At 45.7% G+C, this 17778-nt stretch overlaps 1 long non-coding RNA gene across 4 annotated transcripts in view; it reads left to right on the top strand.

Annotated features, from left to right (window-relative positions):
* The window catches only part of LOC101120681 (uncharacterized), a 71319-nt gene extending 63617 nt beyond the window's left edge, over positions 1-7702 (top strand). For all 4 annotated transcript variants that reach the window (XR_003590974.3, XR_009595741.1, XR_009595742.1 and 1 more), the window contains one exon: positions 1334-7702. This is a non-coding gene — a long non-coding RNA (uncharacterized LOC101120681). The remainder of the gene's footprint in view (positions 1-1333) is intronic.
* The last annotated feature ends 10076 nt before the right edge of the window (positions 7703-17778 follow it).

The raw sequence follows: 17778 nt of genomic DNA, 5'->3' as shown, positions 1-17778 counted from the left end.
ACTAAGGTCCGTCTAGTCAAGGCTATGGTTTTTCCAGTAGTCATATATGGATGTGAGAGTTGGACTGTGAAGAAGGCTGTGAGCGCCGAACAATTGATGCGTTTGAACTGTGGTGTTGGAGAAGACTCTTGAGAGTCCCTTGGACTGCAAGGAGATCCAACCAGTCCATTCTGAAGGAGATCAGTCCTGTGATTTCTTTGGGAGGAATGATGCTAAAGCTGAAACTCCAGTACTTTGGCCACCTCATGCAAAGAGTTGACTCATTGGAAAAGACTCTGATGGTGGGAGGGATTGGGGGCAGGAGGAGAAGGGGACAACCCAGGATGAGATGGCTGGATGGCATCACGGACTCGATGGACGTGAGTCTGAGTGAGCTGCGGGAGTTGGTGATGGACAGGGAGGCCTGGCGTGCTGCGATTCATGAGGTCGCAAAGAGTTGGAGACGACTGAGCGACTGAACTGAACTGTATCTCTGGGGCTGCGATTGCCCCTTTCCGGCTCTGGCTGCCTGTCACCGGAGGGGAATGATCTGCAGCTGGCTAGTTCTGTTCAGTCCTTTGTTCTGTCCGCGGGTCTGGTGGTGTCTTAGGGCTTTTGGCGTGGTAGCTATCCCACAGTCTGGTTTGCTAGCCCCAGTTAGTTTGCTCAGACTGCCCTCAGGGCATTCAGGCCAGATCCTTACTCTAAGCAATGCAGCCCCTGCCTCCCTGCCCAGCCCCCGCTTGCTAGTGGTGGGTGCAGGCATCCATGCTGCTTCTCTGCTGGGGTAGTTACTGTTGGGCTCGTAATCTGTGGGGTTTAATTATTTATTTGTTTTTCCTCCCTGTTATGTTGCCCTCTGTGCTTCCAAGGCTCGCCACAGACTCGGCAGTGAGAGCGTTTCCTGGTGTTTGGAAACCTCTCTCTTTTTAAGACTCCCTTCCCAGGACAGAGCTCTGTCCCTACCTCTTTTGTCTCTTTTTTTTGTCTTTTATATTCTTTCCTACCTCCTTTCGAAGACAATGGGCTGCTTTTCTGGGTGCTTGATGTCCTCTGCCGGCATTCAGAAGTTGTTTTGTGGAATTTACTCAGCGTTTAAATGTTCTTTTGATGAATTTGTGGGGGAGAAAGTGGTCTCCCCATCCTATTACTCCACCATCTTAGGACTGCCCCCCTGAAAAATTCTTAAAGAGATGGGAATACCAGACTACCTGACCTGACTCTTGAGAAATCTGTATGCAGGTCAGGAAGCAACAGTTAGAACTGGACATGGAACAACAGACTGGGTTCCAAATAGGGAAAGGAGTATGCCAAGGCTGTATATTGTCACCCTTTTTATTTAACTTATATGCAGAATACATCATGAGACACACTGGGCTGGATGAAGCACAAGCTGGAATCAAGATTGCCAGAAGAAATATCAATAACCTCAGATATGCAGATGACACCACCCTTATGGCAGAAAGTGAACAAGAACTAAAGAGCCTCTGGATCAAAGTGAAAGAACAGAGTGAAAAAGTTGGCTTAAAACTCAACATTCAGAAAACTAAGGTCATGGCATCTGGTCCCATCACTTCATGGTGAACAGATGGGGAAAGAATGGAAACAGTGACAGACTTTATTTTCTTGGGCTCCAAAATCACTGCAGACGGTGACTGCAGCCATGAAATTAAAAGATGCTTGCTCCTTGGAAGAAAAGTTATGACCAACCTAGACAGCATATTAAAACGCAGAAACATTACTTTGCCAACAAAGGTCCATCTAGCCTGAGTGAGTGAGTGAAGTTGCTCAGTCGTGTCTGACTCTTTGCGACCCCATGGACTGTAGCCTAACCAGGTTCCTCTGTCCATGAGATTTTCCAGGCAAGAATACTGGAGTGGGTTGCCATTTCCTTCTCCCCATCTAGCCAAGGCTATGGTTTTTCCAGCAGTCACAGCGCCGAAGAGTTGATGCTTTTGAAGTGTGGTGTTGGAGAAGATTCTTGACAGTCCCTTGGACTCCAAGGAGATCCAACCAATCCATCCTAATGGATTCAGGAAATCAGTCCTGAATATTCACTGAAGGACTGATGCTGAAGCTGAAACTCCAATACTTTGGCCACCTGATGTGAAGAACTGACTCGTTTGAAAAGACCTTGATGCTGGGAAAGATTGAAGGTGGGAGGAGAAAGGGATGACAGAGGATGAGATGGTTGGATGGCATCACTGACTCCGTGGACATGGGTTTGAGTAGGCTCCAGGAGTTGTAGATGGACAGGGAGGCCTGGCATGCTGCAGTCTCTGGGGTCTCAGAGTTGGACACGACTGAGCAACTGAACTGAACTGCACTGAACTGAAACACTAGTACTCTCCAGGGTTCTAACTGTAATTTTTTCTTTCCCTTTCATATTTGCTGAATAATGTCCTCTAATCTCATGCATCATAGACTCATGATTTTTTTTTCCTTTGGGAACATTGAAAAGCATGTGGGATCTGGTTCCCTAAATCAGGGATCGAATCCACAACCCCTGCATTGGAAGTGTGGAGTCTTAACCACTGGACCGCCAGGGAAGTCCGATTGACTGATGATTCTTAAACACCTATTTCTAAGCCCCTACATCTTCCAGGCTCTCAGCTTATAGTGTCAGTGATTGCCTACTGGATTTCTTCACCTGGATGACCTAAAACTGTGCTGTCTTCTACAAGTTAATCATGTCCAAGGATTGACACAACAGACTGGTACCAAATAGGAAAAGGAGTAAATCAAGGCTGTATATTGTCACCCTGCTTATTTAACTTCTATGCAGAGTACATCATGAGAATCACTGGACTGGAAGAAACACAAGCTGGAATCAAGGTTGCTGGGAGAAATATCAATAACCTCAGATATGCAGATGATACCACCCTTATGGCAGAAAGTGAAGAGGAACTCAAAAGCCTCTTGATGGAAGTGAAAGAGGAGAGCAAAAAAGTTGGCTTAAAGCTCAATATGCAGAAAACAAAGATCGTGGCATCCGGTCCCATCACTTCATGGCAAATGGTTGGGGAAACAGTGGAAACAGTGTCAGACTTTATTTTGGGGGGCTCCAAAATCACTGCAGATGGTAATTGCAGCCATGAAATTAAAAGATACTTACTCCTTGGAAGGAAAGCTATGACCAACCTATATAGCATATTAAAAAGCAGAGACATCACTTTGCCAACAAAGGTCCATCTAGTCAAGGCTATGGTTTTTCCAGTAGTCATGTATGGATGTGACAGTTGGACTGTGAAGAAAGCTGAGCACCAAAGAATTGATGCTTTTGAACTGTGGTGTTGGAGAAGACTCTTGAGAGTCCCTTGGACTGCAAGGAGATCCAACCAGTCCATCCTAACGGAGACCAGTCATGGGTGTTCATTGGAAGGACTGATGCTAAAGCTGAAACTCCAATACTTTGGCCACCTCATGTGAAGAGTTGACTCATTGGAAAAGACTCTGATTCTGGGAGGGATTGGGGTCAGGAGAAGAAGGGGACGACAGAGGATGAGATGGCTGGATGGCATCACCGACTCAACGGACATGAGTTTGAGTAAATTCTGGGAGTTGGTGATGGATAGGGAGGCCTGGCGTGCTGCGATTCTTGGGGTCGCAAAGAGTTGGACATGACTGAGCGACTGAACTGATGGATCACCTTCAGCCCAAGTAGAACTGCTACTTCTCTAGCATCTTCTGCTTCAGTTAGTGGCACTAATATCTATCTAAGTACCACTCCAGAATCCCTGGATTCATTCTTTAACTCTGTTCTCTCCTTCACCTAAGAACTCAACATATCATGAAGTCCTGTTACCTCTAAATCAAAGATTTCTCTTCCTGATACACTTCTCTATCACCCAGGACTTGCTTTTAACCCAAGATTTACTCTATGCCAGCGCATCCCTCTCTGTTGCTATCAATAATCACATTTAACGCACATATCTGTGATCTCGTGCCCCTCTTTTAAGTCTATGAAGTCTCTGAAGGCTATCCATGTAGAGTAAAAGTGTTACCCACTGACTAGGGTACATAGGCTCACCCACACACTAGTGCTAGCTTATTTCCCCTTTGTCACCCATCTACTTGAACATGCCCTGGGTACCCTATCTCTACTTTTGCCCTTACTGTTCTCCTGTACTTTCACGACTTCACCCTCTATTCACATCTAACAAACTCTTCTCCACTCTTCTAAGCTGTCACCTCCCTGTGACTGTTCCTCATGCTCCTTGTCAATATCCCAGTAAACGAAGTCATTTTCTTTGCTCCCTCAGTACTTTGTACATGCCTCAATTATAGCAACTTTTGCACTGTTTTAGAACTATTTGCCTTACTGTTTCTCTCTTCCTCTCTCAGGGATCTTTCTTTATTCACACTCTAATCCCCAGAGTGCCTGGCATATAGCAAGCACTCAATAATGTATATGTTTTAAGGCTTTTTCTCTTTTACTTTTGGTTTCTGACTTCTTTCCAGTAAACTGATTAAAGGTATAGACAAAGCCCAACTCATATTTTCCCAGCTGAGCTAGTGCTCACGGATACAGCAGGCCTGAGAAATAGTAATAAGAGTGAAAGATCAAGGGCTGGGGGAACAAAGAACACATTGAATCTTTTCAGTAGGGGTGACTGGGACTGTACCACCCCCAAGTGCTTGCTCAGAAAATAACAGTAATGCTTTATTGCCAAGTCCTGTCTTACACTTTTCAATGTGTGGGCCAGCTGGTGTCAACAACAACATGGTGAATGAGCCAATGGTGTGTGTGGACTCTGCTGGTGGGCATTTTTGTGATGACAAAGGGCAAAGTATTATCTCTGGTAATAGGTGGGAAGCACAGCTGGAATTGGGCTACTGATGCTCTAATTAGGGTTGACCGGGTGTTTTTTTGCAAAGGGTCAGAAAGTATTATAGTTTCTGTGGGTCCTTTGCAAAAGCAGCTATAGAAGATACAGAGCAAATGACTGTGGTTGTGTTCCAGAAGGGGTTTTGTGTTCCAGAAAAAGCTTTACTCATGGGCACAGTAATGTGAGTCTCATATACTTTTCACCTGTTGTAAAATATTCTTCTTCTTGATTTTTTCCCAATCATTAAAAAACAAAAAACTATACAGTAGTTAAGAATTCACCATCCAATGCAGGAGACGAGGGTTCAATCCCTGATTGGGGAACTAAGATCCTACATGCCATGGGGCAACTAAGTTGGCTAAGTATTGAAACCCATGAGCTCTAGAGACTGTGTTCTGCAACAAGAGGAGCCATTGGAAACAAGAAGCATGGAAACCAGAAGCCCTTGTGTTGCAACTGGAGATGCCCTTGAGTTGCAAGGAAGACTCAGCACAGTCAAAATTTAAAAACGAAAAAAAAAGGAAAAACATTCTTAGCTCTCAGGCCAAACAAAAGTAGGTAGGTGTCAGGTAGGATGTGGTCCACAGGCCACAGTTTGCTACCCTTTTTCTGCTGCTGAGTCTATTACTAACTACCCAGAATAGCTTTACTGGGGGCAAAGCCATATGGAGAGTGCTGACCAGATGACAGGACCATAGGAGTCTCACTGAGTGCTGGGTTCTGTGCTTCAGTGCAACACATATGGGCTAATTTATTTCTTACAACAATCCTGTGAGGGAGGAACTAGGATCATCGCTGCTTTACAGATGCTCAAACTGGTCATCCAGTTCGCCATGGTCAGAATTTGGCTTTTCAAGGTCTGTCTGGTTCTGTGGTACATGTCCTGACCACTGTGTCAGACTGTCTCCTGTGGCGAACTCTCAGTGTCGTGGAAATCATAAGTGATGGCTTATGTTTTTCAAGAACACAAGATTTTTTTTTAAAAAAATATATATACAAAAAAGAAGTCAGGTTTCCAAAAGATAAAACTGAGGGCAATGAGGTCTGACGGACAGATGTGAGCATATCTGGCTGTGGGATGACTGGCTCTAAATCCCCCAAGACTTAGTGATTTTTCTGAACTTGTTATCCAGTTCCTCCCCCAGAAGTCTGGAGGAATGCAGAAGTCATCTCACTCTCCAGAGGGACCCTCCCATCATTGCCTCCCATGCTGCTGCTGCTGCTAAGTCGCTTCAGTCGTGTCCGACTCTGTGAGACCCCATAGATGGCAGCCCACCAGGCTCCCCTTCCCTGGGACTCCCCAGGCAAGAACACTGGAGTGAGTTGCCATTTCCTTCTCCAATGCATGAAACTGAAAAGTGAAAGTGAAGTCTCTCAGTAGTGTCTGACCCTCAGCGACCCCATGGACTGCAGCCTTCCAGGCTCCTCTGTCCGTGGGATTTTCCAAGCAAGAGTACTGGAGTGGGGTGCCATTGCCTTCTCCGACGAGCCCCAACTAACCTCCCCAAAACACACACACAGACACACACATATGCATGCACGCATCTTAGGTGTGCATGTTAAACCACTGTCAAGCAATCTATTTGGTGCTGGGATGTAAAGAACAGATGTCAACCTACGGCCGCTGCTTCCAGTGGTCCTTGCCAGGTGAGTGCAAAGGTGGGCATCGCCCAGCAGTGCCTGCTCTTTCCTGCACTCTGCTTCCATAGTTTCTTGGACACCCACCCACTGGGAAGCCAACATGGAGGGCCGCTCAAGGCTGGGCCACAGTAACTGCACGATGGGGCGGGGGTGGCGTGGAGCTGGGCGCCCTCAGCCACCCTTGCCACACTTCTGTAAAGTCCACTCGCAGCTTTTCTCCTTTGCACCCGGCCCCACCCGTCACTTCCTCCCTGACCTCACAAGCTACTTCCCTCTGCAAGCACTGGGTGTGACTATCACCCACACAGCAGGAATTGTAGGCCCTGGAGAGACCAGCTCATATGATCAGGTGGGGAAGGAATTAAGTTGGGGGTGGGAGATAGAGCTTGGGTAAGGGAGATAAGAGAAGCACAAAAGGGGATTTAAGAGAGGTGACAGTGAGTGGAGGGTGTTGGAGCCAGAGGAGGAGGTGGGGTGTCCTGGAGTTCACATGAACCTTCCTCCTGCCTCTGGTGTTTTTCAAGGCCTTCTCTTCCCACCCACCCATAGAAATCCTCAGAAACCTGCCTGCTTCTGAATAGGGTGGTTTCAATTCTTTGTTAGAAATCCCCTTCTTGGTTCCTTTGTCTCATTCCCCTCCTATATCTGATCTCCTCCCTCTTCCATTTTGCTAATGAATCTTTTTGGAGCAAGTTGGGGGTGGGGGGGAGGGTGGTGGTGGTGGGAAGCCAGGTGTGCTAGGGGTTAGAGCACAGCAGTGGAGCACTGGGTGGCCTCTTGGCCTACCTCTGAACTCGGTTCCCACAGACCTGTGTGCTGAACTACCCACTTCGTGTGGTTTCACTCACCCTCTGCCCTCAGATAAGGATGAGGGTCTTTGCTGGATGCTGTGCTGGACAACAGGAAGGTGGGCTGAGCCGTGAGGTAGGAAGATCTATAGACTTTGGACTCAGATCACTCAGCTTTCAGGGAGACTTCGTGATGAAGCTGTGTCAAGGCAAGGTGATCTACATTTGAAAAACAAATTTTAAAATGTATTCATCCCACCCACCATTACAGAGTCATATCTGTTCATGGTAAAACTAAAAACTTGGACAGCACAGAACCCTACAGAAAAAAAAGGAAGCAAAAGCACCCATAATTCACAACCCTGGGAAAACTTCCAGCATTTGATCTTTTTCTGTTTACTCCTTGCTCAGTGCGTATCTCTGTCTCTATCTCTACCTATAATAAATAATATCGACCACTTGAAAGCCTGATTTTTTTTTCTATTGGCATTCTTTTTTGAGTATTTCCCCATTTAAAATTCTTCTCAAGCAATGACTGACATGTAATGAATACATATTTGCCTTCCAATACTAGACAATGTTCATATCTAGGAAATCATTTTGAATTATTATTGAGGACATTACCATTCTCACTCAATACTACACACACACACACACACACACACACACACACACACACACACACACACATCTGTCTGAGAGTTTATCAGGAAGTCAGGAGGACGAAATATTCCTCACTATAGGGGGCAGGCTCTCGGAATGGGATCTGTGGGCCTGGAGTGGGGTGGAAGCAAGGGGTGGGGAAGTGGGGATTGGAAGGGGTGGAAGGTAAGCATGAAATGCAGGGGGATTGTTTACAGCTGTGCATTCCTTGAAAGCTCCACCCCTTGACCAGAGAACATCTGGGCTGGAGTGTGCTGGGACCAGGCAGGGCTCAGCACTATGTGGGTGTATGTTGTGAGGCTCAGGCAAGAAAAGTGATTCAGCATGAACTCTGCCAAAGTAAAACCAGATCAGACAAGGGAGTTTTATCTGTCTTCCTGGGAGTGTTGACATTCTCCACATTGTGGTTTATTTTCCTGCTTCTGTGGTCTGCCTTTAATCTGGAGATGGTGGCCAGCACAGCCCAAAGTCTCTCAGCACAGCCTGTGTCCAGTCCCCTAGCACATAGTTCTCGGTAATTTTTTGGATTTGGGGGGGAGTGAGCATAGCGTAGGAGAATGGGGGTATAAGTGGGAATTATGGCCAATGGTAGCTGTGAACCTATCTGTAAGAAACCTGACACAATCAGCCGGCAAGAGTTCCCGAGGAAGGGTTCTGAGGGCCAAGTTTCTCAGCGTGGAGGGTCAGCAGCTGCTCTAGGGTCAGTGTGGAGGGTCAGCAGGATTCGACGCTACTAGCAGTTGAAAAGAAGTGAGAGGAAATACGAGAGTAAAGGTGAAGGAATAGCAACAGGGCTTGATCACCAAGAAGCCACCTATCATGCCTGGGCATCTGAAAAACAAGGGAACCCAATATTTAATGTGTCATAAGGAATATTCATGTGTTGCCTGGAGGGAGGGTGGACAAGGGGTGATTAAGGCCTTAATACTCTCCAGTTATTAGGGCCTCAACAGGTCCTAATGGACAGAAAGGAGATGGGAAAGGAGGAAAAAGAGAAAGTCGGAGGATAAAAGAAGAGAAAGTAAGAATGGTTTCCATCTATGAATATGTATAAAGTGTCAGCCATAGTGCAGACTTTTTGCTAGAAACTAGGAGCATGTAATGAAAAGTTTCAAGCTGTGAAACTTTTGAACAGTACCCCACAGAAGATGTGTTCCTAAACCTCTGCCGAGTGATTGCTTCCAAAGACCTTCTTGTTTGGTTTACCCAGGTGGTCCGAGGCTGGGTCACATGGAGTCAGAGGTTGTGTACACATTTCCGGGCTGCAGATACCATGCTGGTCATATTCACTGGGTTGGCTCCCTAATCAGTATCCCTTTATGGCACCTGCACTTCAGGAGGAAACCCAATTTCTATCTTGAGGTGCAGTATGTTCTAGAACCTTGGGGAAGGGCTGCGACTCTATAAGAAAGAGCAAACAAATGTCATATGTCTTCATTTAAACGGGGTCTGATATGTTCACCATTCATTCTTTCATTTGTTCATTTTTTCAAACCTAAGGGTTACACCTTATTCCTAAAGGTGAGGTTAAAAAGAATACATAGAGCCATTTATTTTCCATAGCACTTTAAAACACTGAGAAGACTGCCATGACAGCCTCTCCCTGTGGCATTAACTATCTTGAAAACAAGGTGGACCTTAGAGCAGATTTAGAAGGGAGGGAGAACCATCCCTGAATCGCTGAACACGGGAGACTGTATAGCCTCAAAGTGAAGGCCCTCAAGGTTGAGAGTTGGGGACAGGCTGGGAAATCTGCTTGGAACGTCTTTTTTTTTTTTAAATACTATTTTAATTTTTTTATTTGGCCACACCAGGTCTTGGTTGTGGCACACAAGATCTTTAGTTGCATCATGTGGGATCGAGTTCCCTGACCAGGGATCGAACCCTGGCTCCCTGCGCTGGGAGCTTGGAGTCTTAGCCACTGGACCACAAGGGAAGTCCCTGCTTGGAGCTTCTTATTCTTGGCTCTGATTGGTATCCAGTGGCTCATTATCCAGGCAGAATCATTGAAGTTACAGGTGATGCCACTGAATCCATACTCAGAACCAACAACCGCCTTTACTGTCAAAGACTCTTAGGAGACCCGGCTGCTTTCATGCAAGGCCTGAGTCACAGAGATGAAGAGGACTCATTTTGTGCCCTCAGGTTAGAGCCTAGGAGAAGACACAGGAAGGTAAACAACTGATTGGAATTTAAAGCAGAATAAAGTGAGTTACAAGCTGTGGAAGAGGCAGTGGGTTGTAGGGGTTCAGATGTAAAGGCATTTAATTTTATTGTCATGTACGATTACAGAAAACTTTACAGAGATAATATTCATTTCAGGTGGATCTTCAGGATAAGCAAGATTGGGCAAGTAGAAAAGATAGGAGGATGTTTTCTAGGTCAAGGGAATTACAAGGAAATATGCAAGCCTGCAATGGGTTCCAGGAAAAGCAACTCTGGGGAGGTAGCTTGAAGGGAGGGGGAAATGCGTGGAGCCATGAAGTGAAAAGCCATGGGCAGAGCACCCAAGACCCACCCAAGAATGCCAGCAACCTTCCCTTGGAATGTTTGGGGGGACGCAGGGCAGGACCACTGGAAGAGTGTGGTATTCTAAGTCAGGCACACCACGGCTTGCTCTCAGCTCTAACTATTTTAATCCTGACCAACACTAAACAAATTATCTGATCATTTTCCTAATGTATAAATTGAAGATGACACTCTTTCCTCTCAGACTGATGGGAAGTTTAAATATGTTCAGAAAGTGCCAAACAGGTACAGATGATAGGCCCTCATTAAATGTATCCCCTTTGTTTACTTCCTCGGGTGGAATAAATTAGGAAGTATAAGCTGTGCATCAAAAAGCAATAATGTCATTCATTTTACAAATTATAGACCATCTACTATGTGTTAGGTCCTGTGCTGGGTGATGCAGGGCATCCGAGATGCAAGTTCTCAAAGGGAGAATAATACGTCTAGGGGAGATGATACACAAAGAGTCAAAAGTTAGGGACTTTCTTGGCTGTCCAGTGGTTAAGAATGCGGCTACCAACACAGGGGACACGGATTCAATCCCTGGTCCAGGAAGATTCGACATGTGGTGGGGCAACTAAGCCTTGGGCCATAACTACTGAAGCCCCATGCTCTAGAGCCCATGCTCTGAAACAAGAGAAGCCATCCCAATGAGAAGCCCGTGCATTGCACCTAGAGAGTAGACCCCACTCACCGCACCCAGAGAAAGCCCACGTACAGTAACAAAGACACAGAGCAGCAACGCCCCCAAAAAGTCAAAGGTTAGGTAATGGTCTGAGTTAACTAACTCAGAGTCATCCTAAGCTGTCCAGACAGCTGGTCAAGCATCCAGATAGTGAACACAGAGTGAAATACAGGTGGACAAAGGGCAGGGTGAGGTCACTGAGGGCTGGGGGGCTGGGGGACTGGAGTGATGTCAAGGAAGAGAAGAAATGTGAGCCAGACCTCAAACACGGTTAGTATTTGGAAAAACAGAGGGAAGGAAGACTTGTGCTAAGGGGTGAAAAACCACCCGTGGTGCAGTCAGGCTGGACGGTAAAAGAGGGGTTCTGGGAGGTAAGGCTGACTGGCAGGTGAAGGCCAGATTGTAAAGCTCTGGAGGTCAGGCTAGGGACTTCAATATCCATTACAGACAATGTATTTTCATTGTGCGCTTGAGGCCACACTATCTGATCTGCCCACCAGATGCATTCTGATGTGTCCCCAGCCACATTTTGAATTTTTTATGCTACTTATTCTCTAGTACTTATATATTGTTTTTATCTTATTTTTTCTGTTGGATACATGTGTCATACTGTGCCCTAAGCAAGACTGTCTGTTTCACAGGACAGGTCACATGTCCTAACTTGGTATGACTCAGTACAGCTTAAGCTGAGTCTAAGGGGATACCCATGGAGAAGCTGAGGTCACACTGTGGTGACAATCTGGAGGAAATGCCAGTCGCTGCACGGGCACCATAATCAGCACATTTGTTGTCTCTTTAATGTTGATCTTAATGTTCTTGCTCCTGCCTTGATGGTTTGGTCCTCCAGTTTGAGCAGTGTTTCCGTGGACCGTATTTAATGTACTCCCCATTCATTAATACAGAATCCTCAAATATAAGGGGACACTTTCCTGATAAAGGGTCTCAGGCCTTCCAGGTTCTTTTGCGTTTTTGCCTGGTTGAGCTTCCTGACTTTCCTAGTAAAAACCAACCAATCATTTAACAAGAAAACTGCCAAGTGTCCCTAACTCTCTTAACCCTCTAGAAACCCTTGTCCTTTGAGATTCCCAGCTGCCCCAGTCTCAGCTTATTCCTGAGGAGGAGATCAACCAGGAACCTTGGGAATTGGATGCCCCAGGGCGGAAAGCAGAACTACAGAGCAAACACCAACTGCCCTGCTGTTTGCTTTGGTTTAAAGAGTTACTGGGGATAGTATACTAACCTTTTGTTTTGCAGGAGCTTTACTTTCCTGGTAAATAGCTGTTTTTTTAATAGCAATTTCTTCATGTGACCAGTTGAACAAAGTCTTAAAATAGAACTGACTCACTTACCTGTGGATCAGCCAAGATGGCAACAGTGACACCAGGGTCACTGGTCCCATTCTCCTGCCAGAACAATGGCCAATCAGGAGTGCATGGGTTCCTCATCTACGCAGGGCACAGCTGTTCCTTCATCTCACTGTCTCTTGAAGCCATAGTCTTCCGTAGCCCTGATCATCACCAAGTGGTAGAGTCCTCAGATGAGTGTTTGCCGCCCCAGACACTACTAGAGACCCTTACCACGATGCATGCTCATGAATTTCTCTGGAGTAGGTTACTTTGGTTCTACAGACACTTCTTAAACTTGGTTTTCCATGAAACAAGGGCAGCTAAACTGGGGTGTGTGTGGATATGGGACCAGAAAGAGGCCATTCTAGTTGTTCCTGTAAGGAGCAAGGACAAAATCTCCCCTTCCCAACTGGAGCTCATTTATGCCATTGGGAGGTCGGTGTGGGGTGTTGAGGGGAAGGGGTAGGGGCGGGTCTGCAGCTGGTTGGTTGAGTGGGTCAGAGCCTAGCACCCAAGGCCCAACAAATAGTGACTAACCTCAGCCCACTTTTTCTTTCTTCCTTTCCTTATATATATTTTCACTGGACAAACACTAGCGCTTTGTGAACACCACCGAGTCACATACACACGCGTGCCCTGCGCCAGTTCTCTCCTCTGGTCTATGCTTTCTATGTTTGCACTGTGTTTCTCCCCTAACAAGTCCTCCCCTCTTCACTGTATCTATTCAACTCTTTCCCATCCTTTAAGATCCGACACAAACCTACTCAATATGATCCATGAGCTTTATTTTGGACCCTTGAAAATGAGCATGTCTAAACTAACATTATGGCCTTGGGATGCATTTCTCTTCCATTTAGTGGCAGACCAAGGGAGTCTGGGGACTTCCCTGATAGTTCAGTTGGTAAAGAATCTGCCTGCAATGCAGGAGACCCTGGTTCAATTCCTAGGTTGGGAAGATCTGCTGGAGAAGGGATAGGCTACCCACTCCAGTATTCTTTGGTTTCCCTGGCGGCTCAGCTGGTAAAAAATCTGCCTGCAATGTGCGTGACCTGGGTTCGATCCCTGGGTTGGAAAATCCCCTGGAGAAGGAAATAGCAACCCACTCCAGTACTCTGGCCTGGAAAACCCCATGGACGGATAAGCCTGGTAGGCTGCAGTCCATGGGGTCCCCAAAAGTCGGACACAACTGAGTAACTTCACTCACTCACAAGGAAGTCTGAGTTTAGCCTCTTTGGTGTTTAGTTAGAAGAAGTCAAATTAGTAAGCATTAAATGAGCATCTGCTCAGTACACTTCTCTCTGCTGGATCCTGGTAATGGGACCTGAGGTTTCTGCTTCTGGAGAAGAGAGCCAAGAAGCCTAGTTGTTTTCTCAGCCCTAATGGGAGTGACCATGATAGCTAAGAGCAGTAGCCACAGGCTGTTCAGAGCAAGAAAAAAAAAAACAGGGAAGGAGTTCCAAGGGGTCAGAGCAGGAATGAAGGACTTCAGCTTCCAAGAGCACAAACTGGTTGGTTCTCAAACTGGGTGCCCTGAGGTGACTCAGATGACCAATTATGCAGAACCAGATGAGATCTCCAAGTGAGGGGAGTCAGCCTCAAACTCTTTCTGGGGAGCAGTCAAACCTTTAGCAGTCATGGAACCAAGTCAGCAGAAGTTCCTGAGAAGAGCTAAATTTATCCAGGTTGCTAGAGGGGCTTGCGGGCATGAACTTCAGGGAAAGAAATACAAATGAGGAACTACTTATATGCCAGGAAGAGAGACCAGTATAGATGGTACCCATGGCTGGTGAGTCACAGCAGCAAAAGAGGGAAATCTCATCAATGCTGACCAGTAGCAGCAGCTTAGCTGTGTGAATTACAGTGCGTGTGGGGTGGGGATGGGAGAGATTCTCTTTAATTGAGGCACTTGAGCCATCCTGGGAATTTAAAGATGATAGAAAACAAGGAATCTTATCAAGCTTCCACTACCTCTAATGATAGACAGAAATGCAATGCCTTCTCAAAGGACAGAGTGAACAGCTGAAAGTTACCAAAGCATGTTGGCTCACATCCAATGACTGATGCTTGCAGTGCTCAGGATACAATAGGTTGTTGACATGACGGTAGCATCCTGAGATTGTTGACTATCTGGAAAATGTGCCTAAATTGCAAGGAGTTGGAGGGAAGCCAAGATTATTAGGTGTTATCTTGCCCAATCAAGGGTAGCTTTCAAGGGGAGATGAACAGAAGGATGTAGGAGGTGAAGGAGCACTGGTTGAGTACCCACTGGTTCAGTTCAGTTCAGTTCAGTGTCTTTCTGTAACTACTATCTCACTAGATCCTTTGAGGTAAGTGCCATTCCCATTTTCAGATGAAAAAACCAAGACCCATGGAGTTTACATAAATCTCACAAGGCCACACTGATCCATTATTAAAGTCAGGGTTAAAACTTAGGCTGCAAAGCTCTAAAACCTGGGCTCTTTCTTCTCCACTGCAGTGTTTTCCAGCTCTCTCAATTCCCGTTGGGTATGAAGGCCCAGCCAGGGAGAGCCTCCAGGGAGGGCCTATGTAATTAGGACATGGGAGAGGAGATCTGGAACTTCTCGCTCAGAAAATCTCCTGGATCTTGGCCTAATCAAAAACTAACAACCAACACCCCTTAACACTTTCCTACTTAGAATCCCTATTTTTTCTAAAATGACATTTCTCTGAGAAATACACTTAACTAGGTGAAAGGTGCATGTCCAGGCCTTTTCCCCTTTGCTTTCAGCATATGATAACCTTTCTGGTCATGTCCAGTCTCCTTGGTCCTTGTCCTCATCACAGAGCAAGCACATGTTTACGCAACCTTTATACCACATGTCTCTGAGCAGCACATGCTTGGATCTGGACCAGGCCCATCTAGCCAAGGGGTGATGGCCTTCCACTGACCCTTCCAGGAAACACCTGTCCTCCCCAGGTTTCCCCGGGGCCCATGCTAGAGGCAGCAGTGCGAGGACGGGGGCAGAGTGGGCTGAAGCTTACTCCTCCATAGGAAGTCCAGAACTGTTTCCACTGACTTCTCCAGGACGAACCTAGAGAAGTCTGAATGTCTTTGTTCACTCTTAAATCCTCCCAATTCCTTCCTTCTATCATTTCAAGCCTTGGCTACACATACTTATGACACAAATTTAACACTCAGGAGGAAAACAAGCAACAAGTTAAGGCATGTAAGACATATAAGAACCTACACTCAGAGATAGGTGTAGGCTCCAGGCAATCCTTGTTTACTCCTTTACTCTTTCTGTCCTCAGGCTGGTTGTTCCATCAGATCCTGTCTTGGGCATCTTCTCTCTTCAGTGTTCTCATTCTCCCCAGGCAATCTCATTCTTCAGAGTGACAGTGATCGCCACCTAGCTTGTCGATGACTCTGAAATCTCTTACCTCAAACCCCAGCATCCACCTGTCCACTAGCCACCTCTATCTGGAAACCACTCAGGGCACAGTGAGTGCTCAATAAGTCATTGTTGAATGAATAGACTGCTTAAACCCTAAAAGCTGGCAGTTCAGGCAGAGAGATAAGCTTCTGATTTGTTGGGTTTTTATACTCCCCTTTTATTGCTGTTGCTCTGTGAGGCAGTTTGGAGTGGCAGAAAGATCACAAGCTTTAGAATTACAATCGTATTTGGATCCCGACCATGCTCTACAGTCTGTATCTATTTATCTATCTGAAGACTACAAGTCAAACTCTGAGGTAGGCAGTATGGAGTCTCATCCAGGGTTCTGGATTTTGTTCTCAAACAAGTAAGCTGGGTAGCTTTGGACAATCTCTGCCTCTCTGAGTCTCTGGGGATAGCTGAGTTGGATGATTTCTAAGTTCCTTTCTAACACTTAACTTTTCAGTGTGAAGCATTCTAATACCTCGGATAGAGTGTTTTTTTCTGACTATCAACCTGATAGTTTTTACTCGAAAAGGATACTATAAATTTCAGCAACTTGGCATATTTCATTCTGTTTTTCTCTACCTTTGCCTGGATATCTCAGAACGAGGCCGAGAACCAGTTGTTGGCTTCAATACTGTTCAACATTCAGTCTTCTGTCATAGTAGCTGTACATGGAGCAGGCTTAAAGATGAAGGTAAAAATATCTCTTCCCACACAGACAGCTATTTTTGTCTAACTCATCCACTTTCCTTCTTCCCAAAACAAGGACTGGCAGAAGCAGCTGTTGCCTAAGCACACTGGGCAAGTGTTTGCACGGGGGACTGTACATGAAGCTGTAACTCCAGGCTGGTAACTGTTTGATAAGATACCAGATGCACAACTGATGCACCTAAGTGAGTCATTATCTTTCCAAGCACTCATCTTGGTAGGTGCACAGTTACTCTAAAACTGTCTTAGGGCTACTATTTATTTCTGATAGTAATTTAGAATTTAATCAAAGCAACATAGGCAGACCCTGAGTTGAAACAAGTCAAACAGGCTAGGTACTTATCAACCCAGTAGTCTAGTGGCCTCTTGACTACCTCCCCCACATCCGGCTCCCTAGAGGCAATTGCATTCAAGTCTTTCAGCCTTTCTTATGATATGTGCTTCTTAATTTTAATATAATACGCTAATTCTGCTGTCACTTGATTAATGATTTATTTTTAAAATTTTACTGTAAATGAGGTATTAGATCTCTCATACCCTCTTTTCTTTCTCTAGTGTGTCCAATTCTTCCAACAGAGAATTAAAAACAATATTCAGGGTTTAGGTTATTATCATCACTGAAAGATTGTGCATGCCAAGCCTAAGGACTATGATTTCAACCTTTTGCTTTTTCAGGTAACTCATAATAGCCTACTTCCTCCTCCTCCTCCTCCTCTTCCTCTTTCCTCCTTCTCCACTTCCTCTTCCTCTCCTCCTTCTTCAATTATATTTGTATCTATGGCTAAATTTCCCTTACACAATTCAACATTCACTGTACATAAATTTCCACGTGGTCAAACCAGGTGTCAGTGGAGTATGGAGATAATTCCGCATTTGTCTTGAAGCCTGCCATGTGTCTAACTTCATTTTTTCCTGTAGCTCTTCCTCCAGGAGTCTCTGTCCTCCAGCTCCTCTTTGGGCTTGTTTCCAGACTCACTGCAAAATTGACCACAAGGGAATTCCTTCGTAGTCATTCCAAAAATTCCCTTCATCTTTCTCTTCTGTTGCACCTTCTGTTTCCTGGATCCCATCCCTTTACCCTTCTTGGTTTACACCCTCCTTTTGGTGGGGCACATTCACCAAGAATTCTTATGTATAGGAATTCTATAAGCAGTGCTTTGAAATCATGCTCATATGAAAATGTCTATTCTATGCTCACATTTAATTAAGACCTTTAGTTGGGAATAG

Source organism: Ovis aries, chromosome 12 (assembly GCF_016772045.2).
Source record: "Ovis aries strain OAR_USU_Benz2616 breed Rambouillet chromosome 12, ARS-UI_Ramb_v3.0, whole genome shotgun sequence".
In the NCBI taxonomy this organism is placed as follows: domain Eukaryota; kingdom Metazoa; phylum Chordata; class Mammalia; order Artiodactyla; family Bovidae; genus Ovis; species Ovis aries.
The sequence above is the reverse complement of the archived record's forward strand: the minus strand, read 5'-3'. Positions and strand labels throughout refer to the sequence as shown.